This window comes from Podarcis bocagei, assembly GCF_964188305.1.
Source record: "Podarcis bocagei genome assembly, chromosome: 7".
Classification (NCBI taxonomy): domain Eukaryota; kingdom Metazoa; phylum Chordata; class Lepidosauria; order Squamata; family Lacertidae; genus Podarcis; species Podarcis bocagei.
The window spans coordinates 14,318,301-14,340,820 of record NC_138132.1 but is presented as its reverse complement, the minus strand read 5'-3'; positions in this window follow the sequence as shown (position 1 = coordinate 14,340,820).

Sequence of the window (22,520 nt, the reverse complement as noted above, 5' to 3'; positions counted from 1 at the left end):
GAAAAAGAGGTGCTGGAACTCAACATGAGTGCCTCCCTTGTTCTCTTACAACAGCGATGGTGCCCACCTGAGAGTTGCTAGAACTGAGTTCCGGCTGAAATAATATCCTGGTCTCCCACCCCATGTATTTTGCTAGATTAAGGCAGCAGTTCTTTTGCACACTTGTGATGCGGTAAGATTCAATTAATACAGCGTAACTTATTTCCTAGGAAATATGAACAGAAGTGTACATGGTAGGACCCTTCTTTCTCCCAGACTCCTTTACTTTTGAATTTTTGGCCAAAGAGTGTGGTTCTGTCCTTCTGGACCAGCACCAAATAGTGCATACTGCTGTGAGGAGAAGCTGTGATGTTCTGGCTAGTCCTGCACCCTCCTCTGTATCCCTGTCCTCTGCTCCTCCTTGTGGATTAGGGGACAAAGGTGTGCTGTAAGGAGTCAGCTGTGCTTTGTAGGTCCCTCAGTCTCACACAAGGTAAAACCTTGCACATGAGTGAGCCTGTCCCCTCTTGTTGTTATGCTCTTCTTGTGGGGATAGTTTGGAATCCAAAACAGGACTAGAGCATTGCCCTTTCCCTCAGAGAAAGAAATCAAAGCTATACACAAATATCAGTCATTGCTTTTCTGGAAATGAGAAAGAGAAAGAAGCAGGCAATATTACTCACATCCAATAGTACTATAATAGTGAATGCACTTGGTCTCATTGGCAAGGCAGCTGACATACCCATCGCTTGGGCAACTTTTATTCTTTGGTTTACTATCACTGGTCATCTTGAAGCAGGCTGGGCACTGTAGACCATTGGGGGAAAGATCTTCACGTGGAGGAACTACCGTAATAAAAACCTACAGTCAGCATATGGATACACCTCATTCCCATTCTCTTTATTGTACTTTTATTTTGATTTCTTTCATGCCTTCTATTAGCTGCTGACACAAGCTGGACAGGCTACCTCCACATTATGTCCTGCATTAATGATGATGATGATCATGATGATAATGATATTAATAATTAAAACCCACTGACAATTACCCCTTCCTCTTGGTTCATGTGGGAACCAATGACACTGCAAGCAATAGCCTACAGAAGATCAAAAGAGACTACGAGGCTCTCGGCAGGAAATTGAAGCAACTAAATGCACAAATTGTCATCTCATCTGTCCTCCCAGTTGAATGACGTGGCCCAGGGAGAGAGGGAAAAATAGTGGAAGTGAACAGCTGGCTTCACAGATGGTGTAAACAGGAACGGTTTGGATTCTTAGATCACGGACTGCAGTTTCTTGAAGATGGACTTCTGGCAAGTGATGGGCTGCACCTCACAACGGTTGGGAGAAATGTTTTTGCCAAAAATCTCAGAAACCTCATCAGGAGGGCTTTAAACTGACTAATGTGGGGGAGGGAGACAGTGCTCCTGAAGGTAGGAGTCTATCAATTGATGAAGATGATCATCCAAATGTCATAGACCAAATGGAGCAAACAGCACACAGACCTAGTGGTGGGAGGAAAAAATCCTTAAATAAGAGACACGGGGGAATGATTAATGGACTTCAATGTCTGTACACTAATGCGCAAAGCATGGGAAATAAACAAGATGGGCTTGAGCTCTTGGTACAGCAAACTAAATATGACACAATAGGCATCACTGAAACCTGGTGGGATAAGTCCCACGATTGGAATGTAATAATGGGGGGATACAATCTATTTCAGAGAAACAGACCAGACAAGAAAGGAGGAGGAGTGGCGTTATATGTCAGGGATGTGTATACCTGTGAAGAGATCCAAGATTTAGAACCTCAAAGCCAAAGTGAGAGCATTTGGGTCAAAATTAAGGGAGAGAAGAATAACAGTGACCTCATTGTGGGAGTTTACTATAGATCCCCAAGCCAAATGGAGGACATAGATGATGCCTTCCTGGAACAGATGGACGAGCATGCAAAAGGAAGGGAGATAGTAGTAATGGGGGACTTCAATTACCCGGATATTTCTTGGATGTCAAACTCAGCCAAGAGCATAAGGTCAAACAGATTCCTCACTGGCCTTGCAGACAACTTCATTGTCCAGAAAGTGGGAGAAGCCCACCTGGAGACCTCACCTGGAGTACTGTGTCTAGTTCTGGGCACCACAATTCAAGAAGGACACTGACAAACTGGAACGTGTCCAGAGGAGGGCAACCAAAATGGTCAAAGGCCTGGAAACGATGCCTTATGAGGAACGGCTAAGGGAGCTGGGCATGTTTAGCCTGGAGAAGAGGAGGTTAAGGAGTGATATGATCAAATATATAAAAGGGTGTCACATAGAGGAGGGAGAAAGGTTGTTTTCTGCTGCTCCAGAGAAGCGGACACGGAGCAATGGATCCAAACTACAAGAGAGAAGATTCCACCTAAACATTAGGAAGAACTTCCTGACAGTAAGAGCTGTTCGACAGTGGAATTTGCTGCCAAGGAGTGTGGTGGAGTCTCCTACTTTGGAGGTCTTTAAGCAGAGGCTTGACAACCATATGTCAGGAGTGCTCTGATGGTGTTTCCTGCTTGGCAGGGGGTTGGACTCGATGGCCCTTGTGGTCTCTTCCAACTCTATGATTCTATGATTCTATGATTCTATGAATTATTATTATTTATTTCGATCCCGCTCCTCTGGCTGGGTTTCCCCAGCCACTCTGCGTGGCTTTCAAAAGAACATTAAAAACAGAATAAAACTTCACATCTTATGGGAGGGCATTGCACAGGGCGCCATTAGCAAGAAGGCCATCTATCTGGTTTCCTTTAACCTTTCTTCTCACAGTGAGGGAACCGTCAGAAGGCAATTGACGCTGAACCTCAATGTCCGGGCTGAAGGATGGAGGTGGAGACACTACTTCAGGTATACTGGGCTGAGGCCGTTTAGGACTTTAAAGGTCAGCACCAACAGTTTGAATTGTTTTTGGAAACATACTGGGAGCCAATGTAGGTCTTTCAAGTGTTATATGTTCTCGGTGGCCACTCCTATTCACCAGTCTAGCTGCCACATTCTGCATTAGTTGCAGTTTCCGGGTAAGGACCACATAGATCGTGTTGCAGTAATCTAAGTGGGAGATAACTAGAGCATGCACCACTCTGGCGAGACAGTCTGCGATCAGGTAGGGTCTCAGTCTGCACACCAGATTTGACCTGTGCCTCCTTGGACAGCTGGGAGTCCAAAATGACTCCCAGGCTGTGCACCTGGTCCTTCAGGGCCACTATTACCCCATTCTGGACCCCATACCCGCCTGCCCCCTGTTTTCCCAAAACAGTAGTTTTGTCTTGTCAGGATTCAACCTCAATCTATTAGCCATTGTCTATGCTCCAACCACCTCCAGGCACTCACAAAGGACCTTCACCTGGTCAGATTTTAAGAGAGAGGTAGAGCTGGGTATCATCTGCATACTGATGAACCCCCAGCCCAAACCCCCTGATGATCTCTCCCAGCGGCTTCATATAGATAATATAAGCATGGGGGAGAGGACACAACCCTGAGGCACCCCACAAGTGAAAGCCCCTCTACATGGTCCAGAAGGATATTATGATCAGTGGTGTCAAAAGCCACTAAGAGATCCAGCAGAACTAGGAAACAACGTTCACCCTTGTCCCTAGCCCGCCGGAGATCATAGACCAGCTTGACCAAGGCAGTTACCGTATTTGTGTGTGTGTGTCTATGTGCAAGCAAGGAGTTGGCAGGCCCAGAATCCACATGGGGGAGAGTGATTCCCAGATTTTCTGGATTTCTACTTCTCTTCCTTCAGCCCCACCAGCTGCTTGTTTGAAATGTGACAGATTTATGTAAGGAGGTAATCATCTACTCCACCCATTACAGATTCAAGGATGAACCACCAGTACTTCTTAGACCCTTGCATCCTACATCTGAATGGACCAAAAGACAGATTTCTATACAGTGGTACCTTGGGTTACATACGCTTCAGGTTACATATGCTTCAGGTTACAGACTCCACTAACCCAGAAATAGTACCTCGGGTTAAGAACTTTGCTTCAGGATGAGAACAGAAATCATGCGCCGGCTATGCGGCGGCAGCAGGAGGCCCCATTAGCGAAAGTGATCTTCAGGTTAAGAACAGTTTCATGTTAAGAACAGACCTGTACTTTTCTTGCAACTTTTAGGCACTTATATAATTGGTTCACACTGTGGTTTTTTTTTCAGAAAAAAGGGGGCTGGAATTGTGTTTAGCGCCTGCTATAAACATTGAGACTAGCCTATCCATATGTTTAGGCAGTAGATGCAAGTTTTAAAATGCTTTTATTGTATTGTAATTTTAAGTTTTTGGAATTTTTTTTTTTTTTACAATCCAGGATTGTATAAATTTAATTAAAAAAATAAAGTGATATGCCAAAGGATTTCTAAGACTTCTACATATGTCCACTGAGAGTTTATTCCAAGTGAACCAGCCTAGAGAGGCAGTTGGCACAATTAAGGTTGCCACTTCAAGGGTGGAAAACTGATTATAAACCCCGCGGGAAAACCCCTGTCATTGGCTTACTGGCCCAAGTGCTTTGACACCAAGCCCCCTCTGCTGGAGATGGGTGGCTTTGGGTAGGAGGCAGTAGGGTTCCTGGCTCCTGTCATAGCCTAGTGCCTCCTTCCCCAAGACAAAGGAAGCATTTGCTCAACTTTGGTCAGGAGGCATGATGCTCTGACAGGGTCTGAGAGTGCTCCCACCACCTTCCTAAAGCTCACTTGGATTTGGGTTGGAGGCAGCAGCGTTCCAAGATCCTGTCTCAGACTCATGCCTGCTTTCCAAAGCTTAGGAATAATTTTATCAGCTTAAGAAAGGAGGTGGTCTGATGGGGTCCCCAAGGCCTCCTGCATTCTTCCCCCCAAAATGTGGCAGAACTATGTCCCAGCATGTTCTGCCAGAAAAACACACTGTTTTTATAAGCCCTTGACCTTCAGAGATGCAGATACTCACGGTGGATAGGTTCCTTATTGCACTCATCTGTTTGGCAGCAGACCTTCTTCAGCTGGAGGAATTTACCTTGAGCTGCACTGAAGCTGTAATCACCTGAGCGGCAATAACGGGCAGACGAACATGCCCGGTAAGTTGCCACTTTATACTTTGGAACTGAAAAGACGAAAAGGAAATAAATCACAAGAGAAGCAAAATAAAAAATGGTTAATTCCCTCCCCTCCAAATATATTTAATTTTAATGATACTTCTCTTTAACTACATAGAGAGATCTGGAAGCTGGAAGCTAGGATGACCAATGTTCGAGGAATCATTGTGAGGCAAGGGGCCATATAGCCCATCGTTGTGTGCTTAAATCACAGGATGCTCAGGATAAAAAGATGATCTGGCTGCTCTTGAGCCAGCAATCCCATGAATTGCTCCAAAATTCACAGACAATGAAGATGCATGACTTAGTCTTAGTGTCATTGCACTCTGAGTTTCTAACCACCCTCAAAAATTTGAAAGTGACAGGGGGTTTCTGAGCATGACATCATATCACACCTCTTCTTTCACAGGATGTTAGTTCAAGTAATGCAAGAAGGAGAGATAGGGTTTCTAGAAACCATTTTTCCATTATAATATCTCATCTGGAACAGCTGATGTAAAAGCAAAGAGAGAAAGAACTTGTAGGTGCCCAAAATGATGCATGCATTGAAATTGTAATAACTGAATAGTTTGCCTTATGATTGAAAGCAAACCAAAACCAAACCAGATTTCACTGTTTCTGGTGTAGTGTTTACTGCTAGTTAAGGCAGCAATGGCTAATTTGTGGCCGTAAAGTATTTACTGAATGACAGCTTGCATCATCTCTAGCCATTTACCATGCTGGCTGAGGGGGATGGGAGCAGTAGTCCAGAAATGTCTAAAGGGCCAAAGGATAGTCAACCCCAGGCTGATGCATGCCAGGATCTCTCTGATGTGATGCATGTGATGGAAACTAAAAGGGAATGCCTTTCCTCTTTATGTGAATGAGTATGGGTGCTGAGTGTTGGACTGGAATCTGAGATGCCAGGGTTTAAATCCACACTCAGCCATGAAGCTCACTGGGTGACCTTGGGGAGTCCCTGCCTCTCAGCATAATAAACCTCAGCATAAAAGAAGAACCATTTCCTTGGAGAAATTGTGGGCTATGGAGGCAATAAATAAATACTAAATAATGCTAATTTACACAAGAAAGTCATTCCTTGGGGTGACCAAGAGTAAGTGAGAAGATTCAGCTCACCTATGTTGTTACTCAGAACACCAGAGGAACAGATTTCAGTATCATTGCAGGATTGACGTCTGCTCCTTTTACATGAGGTACTCTTTTCATGACAGTAGTCACATATAAGAAATGCCGCTGCAGAAGGAGGATAGAGGTTGGTGGAAGAGATTTCTTGAGATGGAAATTCCCCCCCCCCCGGTCTCCTCGCTCGCCCAAATAGGACTAATTTAGCCAGCTAGCCCTGGTGATCGTCTAATGTTTATTGGATGGATTTTCCCCCTAAATTGATTTTTGAATTCTGAATTTATTGTTATTCACGTTTTATATTGTATTTCTTGCTGTTTTTGTTGCATCACTTAAGTGTTTTAAATTTGTTGTTAGCCTCTCTGAGCCTGGTTGTTTGAACCGGGAAGGGTGGGGTATAAATAAAATTATTATTATCATTAATAATAATAATAATAATAATAATAATAATAATAATGTGCTCCTTAAATAGAAACCAAAGAGATCACTTTCTGAAACCATTTTCTGCAAAAGCAACACCCCAGAAGAAATAGTTAGGTTTCTTTTGTAAGACAATAATGCCTTTTTAGAATGCCCTTAAATAATAATAATAATAATAATAATAATAATAATAATAATAATAATAATAATAATTTTTATTTATACCCCACCCTCCTCAGCCAAGGCCGGGCTCAGAGCGGCTTACAAGCAATAATAAAAACAAGTTGAATGATTACAACTTAAAAACAAAATAAAAATACAACATTAAAATATTGAAACATTAAAAAATTAAAATGTAGCCTCATCGCAGGAGGAGAAGGTAAGAAAAAAGAAAGAGAGGGAGGGAATCAAACTGGCTCCAAGCCAAAGGCCAGGCGGAACAACTCTGTCTTGCAGGCCCTGCAGAAAGAAATCAGATCTTGCAGGGCCCTGGTCTCATGAGGCAGAGCGTTCGACGAGGCCGGAGCCAGAGTTGAAAAGGCCCTGGCTCTGGTTGAAGCTAATCTAACTTCCATAGGGCCTGGGACTACTAGGGTGTTGCTATTTATGGACCTTGAGGCTCTCCGTGGAGCATACCGGTAGAGGCGGTCCCATAGGTATGAGGGTCCTAGGCCGTGAAGGGCTTTAAAGGTCAAAACCAGCACCTTAAATCTGACCCTGTACTCTACCGGGAGCCAGTGCAGCTTGAAAAGCACTGGGTGAATATGCTCCCATGGCAGAGAGCCCGTGAGGAGCTTCGCTGCAGCATTCTGCACCCGCTGGGACAGCTTCAAGGGCAGCCCCGGGTAGAGCGAATTACAGTAGTCAAGCCTGGAGATGACTGTTGCATGGCTCACTGTGGCCAGGTTGGGGCAGGAAAGGTAAGGGACCAACTGCTTGATGCGGCGAAGGTGGAAAAATGTTGCCTTGGCTGTTGCTGCAACTTGTGACATCCATGGAAAGGGAGGCGTCAAGGATTACACCCAAACTCTTAACGGAAGGCAATAACACTAATTGGGCCCCCGCAAGAGAAGGGAGTTGGTCCCTCATCCCCATGCCATCCTGATCCAGCCAAAGGACCTCTGTCTTCGTAGAATTTAGTTTCAATTGGCTCCCACGAAACCATCCAGCCACAGCTTCCAAGCATCTGGGCGCATAAAGATGTTAAAAAGCATCGGGGAGTGAATTACGCCCTGCAGCACTCCACAAGCCAAGGAGTGGCGTGGCGGCATTTCCCTCCCTACTGCCACCCTCTGTCCCCGACCAGAGATAAAAGAGCACAGCCAGTTATGGGCTATGCCTTGTATCCCCACATCTGTGAGGCGGTGGTTCAGAAGATCATGATCGATCATGTCAAAGGCTGCTGACAAATCTAAAAGGATCAGCAGTCCTGACCCGCCTCGATCCAGTTGTCTACGGAGATCATCTGTTAGGGCAACCAGAGCCGTCTCGGTCCCAAAACCAGGACGGAAACCGGACTGAAATGGCTCTAAAGCCGATGTTTCCTCCAGAAACCTACCAATCTGTTCAGCAACTGCTCTCTCAATTACCTTACCCAGATACCGCTTCATTTTCCAGAGCTCCTCAGTAAACCAAGGGGCCCGGTTTCAACAGGGTCACAGAGGGCACTTAGGCACGATCTCATCAATGGCTGCCAAGAGCCGGTTATTCCAGTCCTCAACAAGGTCATCTAATGAGTTGCCAGGAGGAACAGAGTCCCGTAAGGCTTGACGGAATCTATCAGCATTCATCAGTTTTCGCGGACGAGCCCAAATAGGTTCGCCACCCGAGAAGGATAGGAGCGGGAAGTCAGTCTTGGCTTTCAGAGCATAGTGATCAGACCATGGCACTTCCACAGGGGGGGAGCATGATTACATCTATGCTAGCCCCAAATATCAGATCCAGCATGTGGCCTGCTTGATGAGTGGGGCCCAAAACAAACTGGGAGAGCCCTAGTGTTGCCACTGAAAGAGCAATCCTCCCAGATTAGCAACGCTACTCCTCCCCCCCGACCCACAGTCCGCGATTGATGGAGGACAGAGAAACCTGGGGGTGTTATCTCATGTTATGCACTGACTGAAAAAATTAATAGGAAAAGGAATTAGATAAGATTGCTATAAGTTGTTTTAGTGATTGTAAGGTTTAATGTGAAATCAAGGTAAAATTAAGCTTCTTGGTTTCTCTGGTATCTTCTCTCCCATACATTATGGATGTTGGCTTATATTATGCATGTCTGCTCTGTATTATTTTATTAATACCATTCCTACAAGTTTGTCTTGGCCTTTGGCTAGTGCAATAAAGTTCATAGAATCATAGAATCATAGAATCATAGAATCATAGAGTTGGAAGAGACCACAAGGGCCATCGAGTCCAACCCCCTGCCAAGCAGGAAACACCATCAGAGCACTCCTGACATATGGTTGTCAAGCCTCTGCTTAAAGACCTCCAAAGTAGGAGACTCCACCACACTCCTTGGCAGCAAATTCCACTGTCGAACAGCTCTTACTGTCAGGAAGTTCTTCCTAATGTTATCAACTGTGAGTGAAATGTTCATTGCTGCTTCAGTACTTGAGATTTTCTCACTCACACAGCATTTTCCCATTACCTGACTCTTGTCTTCGAAGGGAGCCTGGCTTAGAGAACACTTACTAAAGGCAACGATATCAGAGAAGCAGGTAAGGGTTGGTGTGAATGTATATATAGACACCCAAACACACACACACACAGAGAGAGAGAGAGAGAGAGAGAATATCACCTTTTAATCAGGGTGGTATATATGGATATTATAACTATGATGTATATTTTAATCATTCTGGATTTTTAAAAAGATGCAGATTTCTTTTGTTGTTTTCTAAATAGCACAGAAGCCATTTGGGAATGAAGCAATACATATATTAATGAATAAATGATAATATATTCTAGATAGAATGACTATCCTAAGTATCCTGGAAACTGTAGCCTTCACTTCTTCGTACAGTTAATCAGATTCCTCCGTCACAGAAATACATGTTTGCAACTGACTATACATGGTCATCAGGGTTTAAGTGCTTAAACTCTTGAGTTTACTCTCCTTGGTAAGCCAGCAGTCCTGACTCTCTATTATGCTGCTATCCTGTCCTCACTCACATTCCCACCCAAGGAGCAAAAAATTTTGCAGTCATCTAAAGATGATAAAAAGAATCCCATTGCACTGGTTCCTACTCACCTGGAGAAAGCAGGCCCAAGAGGAAGCATGTGCTCAGAAGTGTTTTCTTCATTTTTGAAATATCAGGAAACTCAGAGATGGACCAGGCAAGAGAACTGATACAGGGAGAGCTTTTACTTGGAGATATTTATAGGGCAAGGATTCATGCTGTGGGCAACACGTGGGAACAAATGGTTCCATGAGGTCTGGGAGTGCGGGCTGTATGTTTGCCAAGAAGACACAGAGTGAAATTCAAGGCTCGGTGTTGAAATTGGCTTAATTGTTTATTTTTCATTTCATTAGCTCTTGCCAGAAACCTCTAAGCATTTTCCCCCCTTTATCATTACCTACAATTTAAATTGTAATGGCACCAAAGAAAGAATTGAGGGACTACAAAGTCAAGGGCAAAACCAAGATGCAACCTGCATAGAAACCCCCAAAATATCCTCCTCCAAAGGATTCCTCTTCTGACTTCCGGGGGCGGCGCGAAACTGTAATGGCGGTCCTCTTCGGGCTCTGAAGAGGGGCTCCGCGGAAAAGGGTCGTTCGCTGCGGCATAGCGACGACCCATCAAGATAAACCACGGGTAGAGTGAGCCCGTGGCCGTGGGACTCGGCGGGCACCAGAAGCTGCTCCGAAAACACAGAAGGGACCCCGTAAGGAGACCCGGAGTGAAGGAGGGGTAGCGGTGCTGTGAGTTCATCGCTCTTTCCGCGGAAGTGAAGCCGCGCGGCCGTTGCAGATGAGCACTGATCCTTCTTCCTAAAACCAACACCAAACTGCAAGCAACATACCCGTGAGTAAAGGGTTTAAAATTGGCAAAGAATTTGTTAAATTTGGCTGAAAACGGGAGACGAGAAAAGGGAAGTCCGTCTTCCGACATTGCTGACAAGATCAAAGCAAAGCTTTAAAAAGCGGAAAGCGCTTGAAACGGGACTGTGGGAAGTTTTAACTTTTTCGTGCTATTAGACCTGCTCTTTTTCCTTCTGAACTGAAGGGGGAAATGGACATTGATTAAAAGAAGGAGTAACGGGGACTTCCCTCCTACCTCCCTTCCTCTTTGGGCTGTATTTCTAAAGAGCCAGATCGTCGGGCTGCCGGAGAGGGAGACTGTGTCAAACTGCGGAAACAGTTGCAAAAACTTTGCAAAAACTTTGTTCGAGCGTAACTGATACATTTGAGCAGAAAAGACTGGACGTGATACTGTTGCAAGCACCTCTTGTGAAACTTTGCTGAACTTTAAAAGGTGCTTTGGGGAATTTTGAGTCTTTGAAGGGACTGTTGGATTATCGAATTTACTGAGTTGAAATAATTTGGAACTTTAATGGCGGATTACTTCCTTCTTTGTCTTTGAAACCTGGTGGCACTCCCCCTACAGGGCTTTCGGATTATAAAATCCTGGGAATTGACTTTTGTTTTGAATTCCACTTCACTGGTTGTTTATAACTGAATTTGTCTCTCCCATGGAACAATAGACAACCTGACCTTGAACACTGACAGATGTGTAATGAGTAGTGCAGGGAGAACAAGAGCATCTAAAGCTAAGGAATCTAAAGAGGCCAAGGAAAAAGAAAAGGAAAGAAAACCAGCACAATTTGTACAAACAACACTGACTCAAGGACGCCGATCGTCGGTTCCAGCTGTACTGGTGACCCAAAGGGAACAAGGGGAAATAACTGAGAAGTCCACTGAGGAAGATATGGCAGCAGGTGGGTCAGATACACTATTAAAACAAATATTGGAGCAATTATCAAGTTTAAATCAGAAGGTGGACGACCAGTCTTTGAAGATAGATAAAGCGACTTCCTCGATTCAAAAATTGACTGATCAAGTTTCCCAGCACACGCAAGCTATAGAGAATTTGCAAGGAGCAACAGCGGAAAATCGGGAATTAGCTGGAGAAGCAATCCAGAAAGTGGGAGCTCTACAAAAAGAAGTTGAAGAAATAAAAGGAGAAGTTAAGCCCCTGCACAAACAGGTGGGTGAACAACAAGTCTATCTGTCAATGGTGGAACTGAAAAATCGTGAGAGTAACATCAAATTGAGAGGCATCCCGGAACTCGAGCAAGGAGACTTGATTGGATACTTGACACAGGAATTTTCGAAGTTCTGGGGTTTAAAGGAAGATACAGACTTCAGGATTGTCTCGGCATATAGATTGGGAAGATTGGTAAGGAAAGACAGATCCAGAGACTGTTTGATAATTTTAAGATCAAAGGAAGAGAGAGACAAGATCCTAGGTCTTCACTTCAAAAAAGCAATTGAAATACAAGACAAAAGGGTGGAAATTTATAGAGATATTCCGAGACAGTTGCTGGACCTCAGAGCCACCTATACAGAACTAGCAAAATTGCTGAGACACAACGCAATTCCCTATAGGTGGGAGTTCCCACAAGGATTATCCTTCACCTACAAAGAAAGGAAGGTTAAAATTAGAACACCTGAAGATAACCAAAAGTTCCTTCACGACCACGGAGAAGATCTCCAAAAAGGAGTAGATTGGCTTCCAGTCTTACCAGCACCAATACTGCCTGGAAGCGGGCCAACGCCTGCACCCTCGGGATCTGAGCAAAAGGAAGGCACCTCATCCTAAGAACAGCTTAAATAGAACAGGATGTCTCTGCAGCTACTTAGTTGGAATATAAATGGCGGGAATTCTCCGGAAAAAAGAAGGAGGATATTTCATATCCTAAAAAAAGAACAATTGGATGTAATATGCCTTCAAGAAACACATGTGACTAGGCTCCACAGGAAAGTATTAATCAATAAAAGACTTGGCCAAGAATTTATCTCATCAGACAAAGTTAAAAAAAGAGGCGTTGTAATTTATGCAAAGGAGAACCTGTCACCAAAATTTCTATTCAAAGATGATCATGGAAGAATTCTCGCAATTGAAATTCAAACACAAGGGGAAAAGATTTTGATATTAGGAGTTTATGCGCCAAATGATGGAAAATCAGAATTCTATAAGAAGCTGCATGAGACAATGATGGACTATTTGGACTATTCTAACATTATTGTGATGGGAGATATGAATGGGGTGGTGTCAACAAATATGGACAAATCCCAAAATCAAAACTTAACAACAGACGGCAGACTCCCTAAAACCTTTTTTGAAATGACAGACAATATGGACTTGATTGATATCTGGAGGACAAGGAACCCCTTGGGTAAAGAAGGAACCTTCTTCTCTAAGGCCCACTTGTCATGGACACGAATTGACCAAATTTGGATATCTAGAGGGCTGGCCCCGAAAACAAGAAAAGTGGAAATCTGCCCAAAAACCTGCTCCGACCATAATGCCTTAAAAATGGAATTGAGACTTTTCCCAACTGGATCCTTCAGATGGAGAATGAATGACTCCTTGTTAAGAGATCAAGAGATTGTTAAGAAGGCCCAAAAAACGCTAAAGGACTATTTTGAAATAAACTTGAACACTACGGTGGAGAAAAGAACAATCTGGGATGCAAGTAAAGCTGTAATGAGAGGGTTTCTGATACAACAGAATACAATAAAGAGAAAATTTTGGAATGGAAAAAAGGAAAATTTTTTAGAGAAAATAAGTGAAGGAGAGAAAAAGTTGAGAACCAAACCGAAGTCAAAAGAGGTGCTAAGAGAGATCAAATTCCATCAAGCACAATATTCGAAATTGATCAATCAAGAGATTGAGTGGAAAATTAAACAAATGAAGCAGAGATCGTTTGAATCAGCAAATAAATGTGGAAAGTTGTTAGCTTGGCAGTTGAAAAAAAGACAAAAGTTAAATACGGTTACAAACTTGGAGATTCAAGGAAAAATAGTTCAGAAACCAGAAGAAATAAGAAAGTGCTTTCACAGATACTTCAAAGAGCTTTACGCACAGGGGCCTCAGAAAGAATCGGAAATAGATCAATTTTTGAGGACAAATGGATTATCTAAAATAAGTCAAGATAAAAGATCAATTCTTAACAGCAAAATAACTCAACAGGAAATTGAAGGTGCCATCCAAAATATGCAGCTGGGCAAATCTCCAGGCCCGGATGGACTCACCTCCAAATATTATAAGACTTTGAAGGACTTCTTGATACAACCGTTGTTGGAGGTTTGTAACCAGATCACGGAGGGGAGGAAGGCACCGGAAACGTGGAAAGAAGCATTCATCACATTGATTCCCAAGTCAGAAAGGGAAAAGACCCAGCTTAAGAACTACCGTCCCATCTCACTCCTGAATGTGGATTACAAAATATTTGCAGACATTTTAGCAAATAGACTTAAAAATGTACTAAATGAAGTAATTCACAAGGACCAAGCAGGCTTTCTCCCTGGTAGACACATGTCTGACAACACCAGGAACATTATTGATATATTGGAGCTGTTGCGAATTAGAAACACAAGGGCTGCTTTAATCTTTATTGATGCGGAGAAAGCATTTGACAACATTTCTTGGATGTTTATGAAGAAAAACTTGAAAGGGATGGGAGTGGGACGGGGGTTTGAAAATGGATTAGAAGCAATCTATTCAGAACAAAAAGCTAAACTGATAGTGAACAATGTGGTATCGGAGGAACTCCAAATTGAAAAAGGGACACGACAGGGGTGCCCTCTATCCCCTCTGTTATTTATTTCTGTTCTGGAGGTATTGCTGAATATGATCAGGGAGGACCAGTTGGTGCAGGGTATAGTGGTCGGAGCGAAACAATACAAACTGAAAGCTTTTGCAGATGACCTAGTCTTGACAGTACAGGAGCCAGAATCTAGCACAAAAAGAGTTCTTGAACTTATCTTGGAGTTTGGTCGGGTGGCGGGATTCAAGCTAAACAAACAGAAAACTAAGGTTTTGGCCAAAAATTTGACGCCTACAGAGATAGAGGGGTACCAGAAAGAGACAGAGCTAAGTGTGGTTAAAAAAGTGAAATACCTGGGGGTATCTTTGTCCACCAAAAACTTAAATCTATTTAAAGATAATTATGAAAAATGTTGGCTGGAAATTAAAAAAGACTTGGATATTTGGTCAAGATTGAAACTTACCTTGTCAGGCCGAATCGCAGCTATAAAGATGTGTGTTTTGCCAAAAATGTTATTTTTATTTCAAACCCTCCAGGTCGTGGACAGAATGGAATGTTTTGGAAAATGGCAGAAGGATATTTCTAAGTTTGTCTGGCAGGGCAAAAAGCCCCGAATTAAATTCAAAATACTAACTGACTCAAAAGAAAGAGGGGGGTTTGCCCTGCCGGATTTAAGGTTATACTACGAAGCTGCAGCCTTCTGCTGGCTGAAGGATTGGTTTCTGTTGGAAAACACCGATGTCCTAGATCTGGAAGGGTTTGACAATGTTTATGGTTGGCATGCATACTTGTGGTATGACAAGGCGAAGGTTCATAAACTGTTTAAAAACCATATTGTCAGAAAATCAATTTTTGCCGTCTGGATGAAGTATAAGGACTTACTAGAAAGTAAGACCCCGAGGTGGTTATCACCAGTGGAAGCCAAGATTTCTAAAAAAAGGCCCAATATGGAGGCCTACTGGCCAAAATATTGGGAATTAATTGAAAGAGTCGGAGACAACTGGAAGCTCCAAAGCCAGGACAAATTAAAAAGTAAGGTGCGAGATTGGTTACATTACGCTCAAATTCAAGAGGTATTTAAAATGGATAAGAAAGTGGGTTTCCAGACGGAGAAATCGAAACTGGAGACGGAGTTATTAGAACCAAAGACTAAGGTACTTTCGAGAATGTATGACTTGCTGCTTAAATGGAACACACAGGATGAGACAGTTAAATCTGCTATGATAAAATGGGCACAGGATGTAGGACACAATATTATGTCTGAGGACTGGGAAAGGTTATGGAACACCGGTATGAAATTCACGGCATGTAGTGCCTTGAAAGAGAACATTATGAAAATGGTATACCGGTGGTACATGACCCCAGTCAAGTTGGCTAAAATATATCATCTGTCTGATAATAAGTGTTGGAAATGCAAGGAGGCAGAAGGGACATTCTTTCACCTCTGGTGGACCTGCCCGAAAGTAAAGGCCTTCTGGGAAATGATATATAATGAGTTGAAAAAGGTATTTAAATATTCCTTTTCTAAGAAACCAGAGGCCTTTCTCCTGGGCATGGTGGACCGGAAGGTGCCAAAGAAGGACAGAACCTTGTTTATGTATGCAACCACAGCAGCTAGGATTCTTATTGCAAAGTTCTGGAAGACACCAGATTTACCTACACTGGAGGACTGGCAGACGCAGCTGATGGACTATATGGAGTTGGCAGAAATGACTGGCAGAATTCGAGATCTGAGCGAAGAAACAATGGAGGAGGACTGGAAAAAATTTAAGGACTATTTGCAAAAATATTATAAGTTGTTTGAATGTTAAGATTGTGCACGATTAAGAAACGTTATGCTTCTGCAATTTATCTAAGTAAATGATAAAGTAAGTATTGATGAAAAAAACGAGACAAATTAGAAACAAAATATTATGTTTATTAAGAGTGTTAAAACTAAATTACAAATTTCCGAAATTGGTAACATAATAAATTCAAAGGTATAATAAGATGGGAAACAAGATAACAAATTGCTGAACTGGCTAGAATAATGAATGCAATGCTGAGAGGATGTGAGGAGGTCCAAAAAGAAAGCGAACTGTTGAAGGACGTTGTGAAAGTTACTTAACTTTTTCTTCTTTTTCTTATTTTTCTTCATATATAAAAAATGTTTCTTGCATGTTGCTATGTAAACAAATCTGTTAACCTATGGAAAGAAACGCAATAAAAAATTTTATAAAAAAAAAAAAAACAAAGGATTCCTCTTCTGAGAAGGAGGAAGAGTAGAAGAAGAAGAGTTTGGATTTGATATCCCGCCTTTCACTCCCTTTAAGGAGTCTCAAAGCGGCTAACATTCTCCTTTCCCTCCCCCCCCCACAACAAGCACTCTGTGAGGTGAGTGGGGCTGAGAGACTTCAAAGAAGTATGACTGGCCCGAGGTCACCCAGCAGCTGCATGTGGAGGAGCGGAGACGCGAACCCGGTTCCCCAGATTACGAGACTACCGCTCTTAACCACTACATCACACTGGCTCTCTGGATATCAGATAGTTCTTGGTAAGACTTGGTAAGACTGTAAGCAAGGGAGTAGCCCTCAGCTAAGAGGAGTAGCCCTCAGCCTTCAGCATCTAAGAAAACCCTTAACCCATCATGGCTTCATAGCGCCTGAAGGTACTGGCGGCTTCAACAAGGAAGACTGATTCTCCTGTCACGGAAGTGATCATCCTCCCCCCATAGGGAAAAAGGGATAATAAGTGGGCTCTAGAGCTGGTGTCAATGACAGGGGTCAGACCTTGTCAGGGGCCAGACTATATTTTGGAGAGGGGGGGAAATGAGCAAATTCCTATGCCCCACAAATAACCCAGAGATGCATTTTAAATAAAAGGACACATTCTACTCATGTAAAAACATGCTGATTCCCAGACCCTCCATGGGCTGGATTTAGAAGGTGATTGTTCCAGATCTGGCACCCGGGCCTTTCTTTGCCTACCCATGGACTAAGAAGTGTACCTGGTTAGAATAAAACACTCACACAGCATGGAGACAGCTGTCTCAACAAACTACACAAACAAGGCTATACTCTCAATCACTCTTCATCACATTGAACCAGTCAAGTGGAAGGTACTGGGCAATGTGCAAGGCAGCAGTGGAGGAAGACATTGTTGGTTCAGCTTCAGATTAACTCAAAGGCCATTATTGCAGCCCAGCAGTGGGATGAGCCAATGGCAGTGAAGCAATCAAATGGGGTATAGGGATGTAAGGTTGACGTAGAAAGTAAAAATATGTATGTGGAAGTAAAGGACAAAGCCATTTCCCTTCCCCGGGGAAATGGAGATGCGGGCTGGACACGAGTCCACCCCATGGGTGGGGGTGTGACTAGCCCTCACGTCATAGGGAGTCCCCTCCATGTCACGCCCCAGGCCAACCTATCCAGCCGGCCAAGGGGCGTGGGGTGCTCTATGCAAGCGGACAGGAACTCCCCCCTTTTTTCTGGTTCCCGCTCACGCAGTACTCCCTCCCTTCCTCCCTTCCTAAGTTTAGGCTCTCAGTCCTTTGACCTTTTTTATCTTGCACCATTTCTATTCTCCTAATGCAATGGGTATAGAAACATACAATCTTTCAGATATTATTGCTTCATGCAGCAGGACTCCTAAAAGTCTTTCATTTTATTGCTATTTTTTTTAAAAAAAAAGGATGATGGGTTTTTATTGGAAAACAGGGTGCATTTACCATGAGCCATTGACTTTGCCTTTGCTTTTGTTTTATGTGGTGTCTAACTTGGTTGTAAAGAGCATATATTTTTTATCATCTTCCAGGCCCCAGAAAAAGCACTGCTGAGGTGGTAATACTAGGCATTGCTCAGGGTTATAGACAGGTACCAGGGTTCTGAAATTTCATTCCCCCTTGTTCCAATTGCATCACATTCCTGACAAAGTGAAGATACTTTAAGTCATCTGATCTGCTTACCTTTAGCCACATTGTTTTTAACTGAATAAAGCTAGATGCTTACACCCACTTCACTACCCATCTTCAGTAACAACGTCATCTATATGCATTATATTTCTCTATTAACTGGAAACCTTTATTTTCTGATACCTGAACCATTTTTAACAATGTATATTTTATTGGTTTTCTTAAAAGTATAACAAACAAAAAACAAAACACCAAGGAGCTGCACAAAATGAGAATACGACACCCTTTCTGCATTCTCTCCAGCTACCACATAAGTATCCATAGTTTTCAAACATTTGTTCTTCTTTCAGATTTTCAACGAAATTCTTCTACGTTATTTCATCAGCCTTGTATGGAAGCATCCATCCAGAGTGTGGTCATCTTCAACTAAAGCATCAAGCAGCTGACAACATTCAGATTTGTGGGGATTCTGCTGATAACATATTGCTTAACACATTGCTTTTAGCTAGGATACGAAGTCAATGGCCACAGGATGGCATAAAATGCATCCGTTGTTTCTTCCTTTTCAACACCCCTTCCTCTTGGTTCATGTGGGAACCAATGACACTGCAAGCAATAGCCTCCAGAAGATCAAAAGAGACTACGAGGCTCTGGGCAGGAAATTGAAGCAATTAAATGCACAAATTGTCATCTCATCTGTCCTCCCAGTTGAACGACGTGGCCCAGGGAGAGAAGGAAAAATAGTGGAAGTGAACAGCTGGCTTCGCAAATGGTGTAAACAGGAACGGTTTGGATTCTTAGATCACGGACTGCAGTTTCTTGAAGATGGACTTCTGGCAAGCGATGGGCTGCACCTCACAACGGTTGGGAGGAACGTTTTTGCCAAAAATCTCAGAAACCTCATCAGGAGGGCTTTAAACTGACTAATGTGGGGGAGGGAGACAGTGCTCCTGAAGGTAGGAGTCTATCAACTGATGAAGATGATCATCCAAATGTCATAGACCAAATGGAGCAAACAGCACACAGACCTAGTGGTGGGAGGAAAAAATCCTTAAATAAGAGACACGGGGGAATGATTAATGGACTTCAATGTCTGTACACTAATGCGCAAAGCATGGGAAATAAACAAGATGAGCTTGAGCTCTTGGTACAGCAAACTAAATATGACATAATAGGCATCACTGAAACCTGGTGGGATAAGTCCCACGATTGGAATGTAATAATGGGGGGATACAATCTATTTCAGAGAAACAGACCAGACAAGAAAGGAGGAGGAGTGGCGTTATATGTCAGGGATGTGTATACCTGTGAAGAGATCCAAGATTTAGAACCTCAAAGCCAAAGTGAGAGCATTTGGGTCAAAATTAAGGGAGAGAAGAATAACAGAGACCTCATTGTGGGAGTTTACTATAGATCCCCAAGCCAAACGGAGGACATAGATGATGCCTTCCTGGAACAGATGGCCAAGTATGCAAAAGGAAGGGAGATAGTAGTAATGGGGGACTTCAATTACCCGGACATTTGTTGGATGTCAAACTCAGCCAGGAGCATAAGGTCAAACAGATTCCTCACTGGCCTTGCAGACAACTTCATTGTTCAGAAAGTGGGAGAAGCAACAAGAGGAACAGCCATTTTAGATCTGGTCCTAACCAATGTTGATGACCTGATTAGTGGGGTAGAAGTGGAAGGATCATTAGGCGCGAGTGATCATGCTCTTCTGAAGTTTACTATACAGTGGAAAGGAGCAGCCAAGCATACTAGGACTCAATTTCTTGACTTTAAGAAAGCCGACTTCATAAAACTTAGGGAAGTGCTGGGTGAGATCCCATGGACAGTAATACTAAAAGGAAAGGGAGTTCATGATGGCTGGGAGTTTGTTAAGAGGGAGATAGTAAAAGCACAACTTCAGGCAATACCAATGAGACGGAAACATGGAAGGTGCCTAAAGAAGCCAGGGTGGCTATCTAAAGAACTTTTAACTGAGTTAAGATTAAAAAAGGATGTGTACAAAAAATGGAAAAGGGGGGAAACCACCAAAGAGGAATTCAAACAAATAGCCAGCACATGTAGACACAAAGTCAGAAGAGCTAAAGCACAGAATGAACTCAGGCTTGCTAGAGAGGTTAAAAGCAACAAAAAAGGCTTTTATGGGTATGTTCGTAGCAAAAGGAAGAACAAAGAAACAGTGGGGTCACTCAGAGGAGAAGATGGTGAAATGCAAACAGGGGACACAGAAAGGGCTGAACTTCTCAATGCCTTCTTTGCCTCAGTCTTCTCCGATAAGGAAAACAATGCCCGACCTGAAGAATTTGGAGCAAATGATTCAGCAAAGGAAACACAGCCCAGAATAACTAAGGAGATAGTACAAGAATACTTGGCCAGTTTAGATGTATTCAAGTCTCCAGGGTCAGATGAGCTGCATCCAAGAGTATTAAAAGAACTGGCAGATGTGATCTCAGAACCACTGGCAGTCATCTTTGAGAATTCCTGGAGAACAGGCGAAGTCCCGGCAGACTGGAGGAGGGCAAATGTTGTCCCTATTTTCAAAAAGGGGAAAAGAGAGGACCCAAATAATTACCGCCCAGTCAGTCTGACATCAATACCAGGGAAGATTCTGGAGCAGATCATTAAGCAAACAGTCTGTGCGCACCTAGAAAGGAATGCTGTGATCACCAATAGTCAGCATGGATTTCTGAAAAATAAGTCATGTCAGACTAACCTGATCTCGTTTTTTGACAGAATTACAAGCCTGGTAGATGAAGGGAACGCAGTGGATGTAGCCTACCTTGATTTCAGCAAGGCATTTGACAAGGTGCCCCATGATATTCTTGTAAAGAAACTGGTAAAATGCGGTCTTGACTATGCTACGACTCAGTGGATTTGTAACTGGCTGACTGACCGAACCCAAAGAGTGCTCATCAATGGTTCCTCTTCATCCTGGAGAAGAGTGACTAGTGGGGTGCCACAGGGTTCTGTCTTGGGCCCGGTCTTATTCAACATCTTTATCAACGACTTGGATGATGGACTCAAGGGCATCCTGATCAAATTTGCAGATGACACCAAACTGGGAGGGGTGGCTAACACCCCAGAGGACAGGATCACACTTCAAAACGACCTTGACAGATTAGAGAACTGGGCCAAAACAAACAAGATGAATTTTAACAGGGAGAAATGTAAAGTATTGCACTTGGGCAAAAAAAATGAGAGGCACAAATACAAGATGGGTGACACCTGGCTTGAGAGCAGTACATGTGAAAAGGATCTAGGAGTCTTGGTTGACCACAAACTTGACATGAGCCAACAGTGTGACGCGGCAGCTAAAAAAGCCAATGCAATTCTGGGCTGCATCAATAGGAGTATAGCATCTAGATCAAGGGAAGTAATAGTGCCACTGTATTCTGCTCTGGTCAGACCTCACCTGGAGTACTGTGTCCAGTTCTGGGCACCACAATTCAAGAAGGACACTGACAAACTGGAACGTGTCCAGAGGAGGGCAACCAAAATGGTCAAAGGCCTGGAAACGATGCCTTATGAGGAACGGTTAAGGGAGCTGGGCATGTTTAGCCTGGAGAAGAGGAGGTTAAGGGGTGATATGATAGCCATGTTCAAATATATAAAAGGATGTCACATAGAGGAGGGAGAAAGGTTGTTTTCTGCTGCTCCAGAGAAGCGGACACGGAGCAATGGATCCAAACTACAAGAAAGAAGATTCCACCTAAACATTAGGAAGAACTTCCTGACAGTAAGAGCTGTTCGGCAGTGGAATTTGCTGCCAAGGAGTGTGGTGGAGTCTCCTACTTTGGAGGTCTTTAAGCAGAGGCTTGACAACCATATGTCAGGAGTGCTCTGATGGTGTTTCCTGCTTGGCAGGGGGTTGGACTCGATGGCCCTTGTGGTCTCTTCCAACTCTATGATTCTATGATTCTATGATTAACACTGTTACATTATGGTTTATTTTCTAAGTTAAACCATGTCAAATATGAAAGGAAACAGAACTGTGGGGTAAAATCAATTTGTTCCATGGTCTGCGATTCTCAACCTGTGGGTCCCCAGATGTCATTGGACTACAACTCCCTTCATCCCTGACCACAGATCATGCTGGCTATGAATGATGGGGGTTGTAGTCCAACAACATCTGGGGACCCACAGGTTGAGAAACACTTCACAGAATATTAAAATTATTGAATATATTATTCACACAAAACCAAAAAATGTATTCTGTGGCATCCCCATCTCAAATGGTGGTA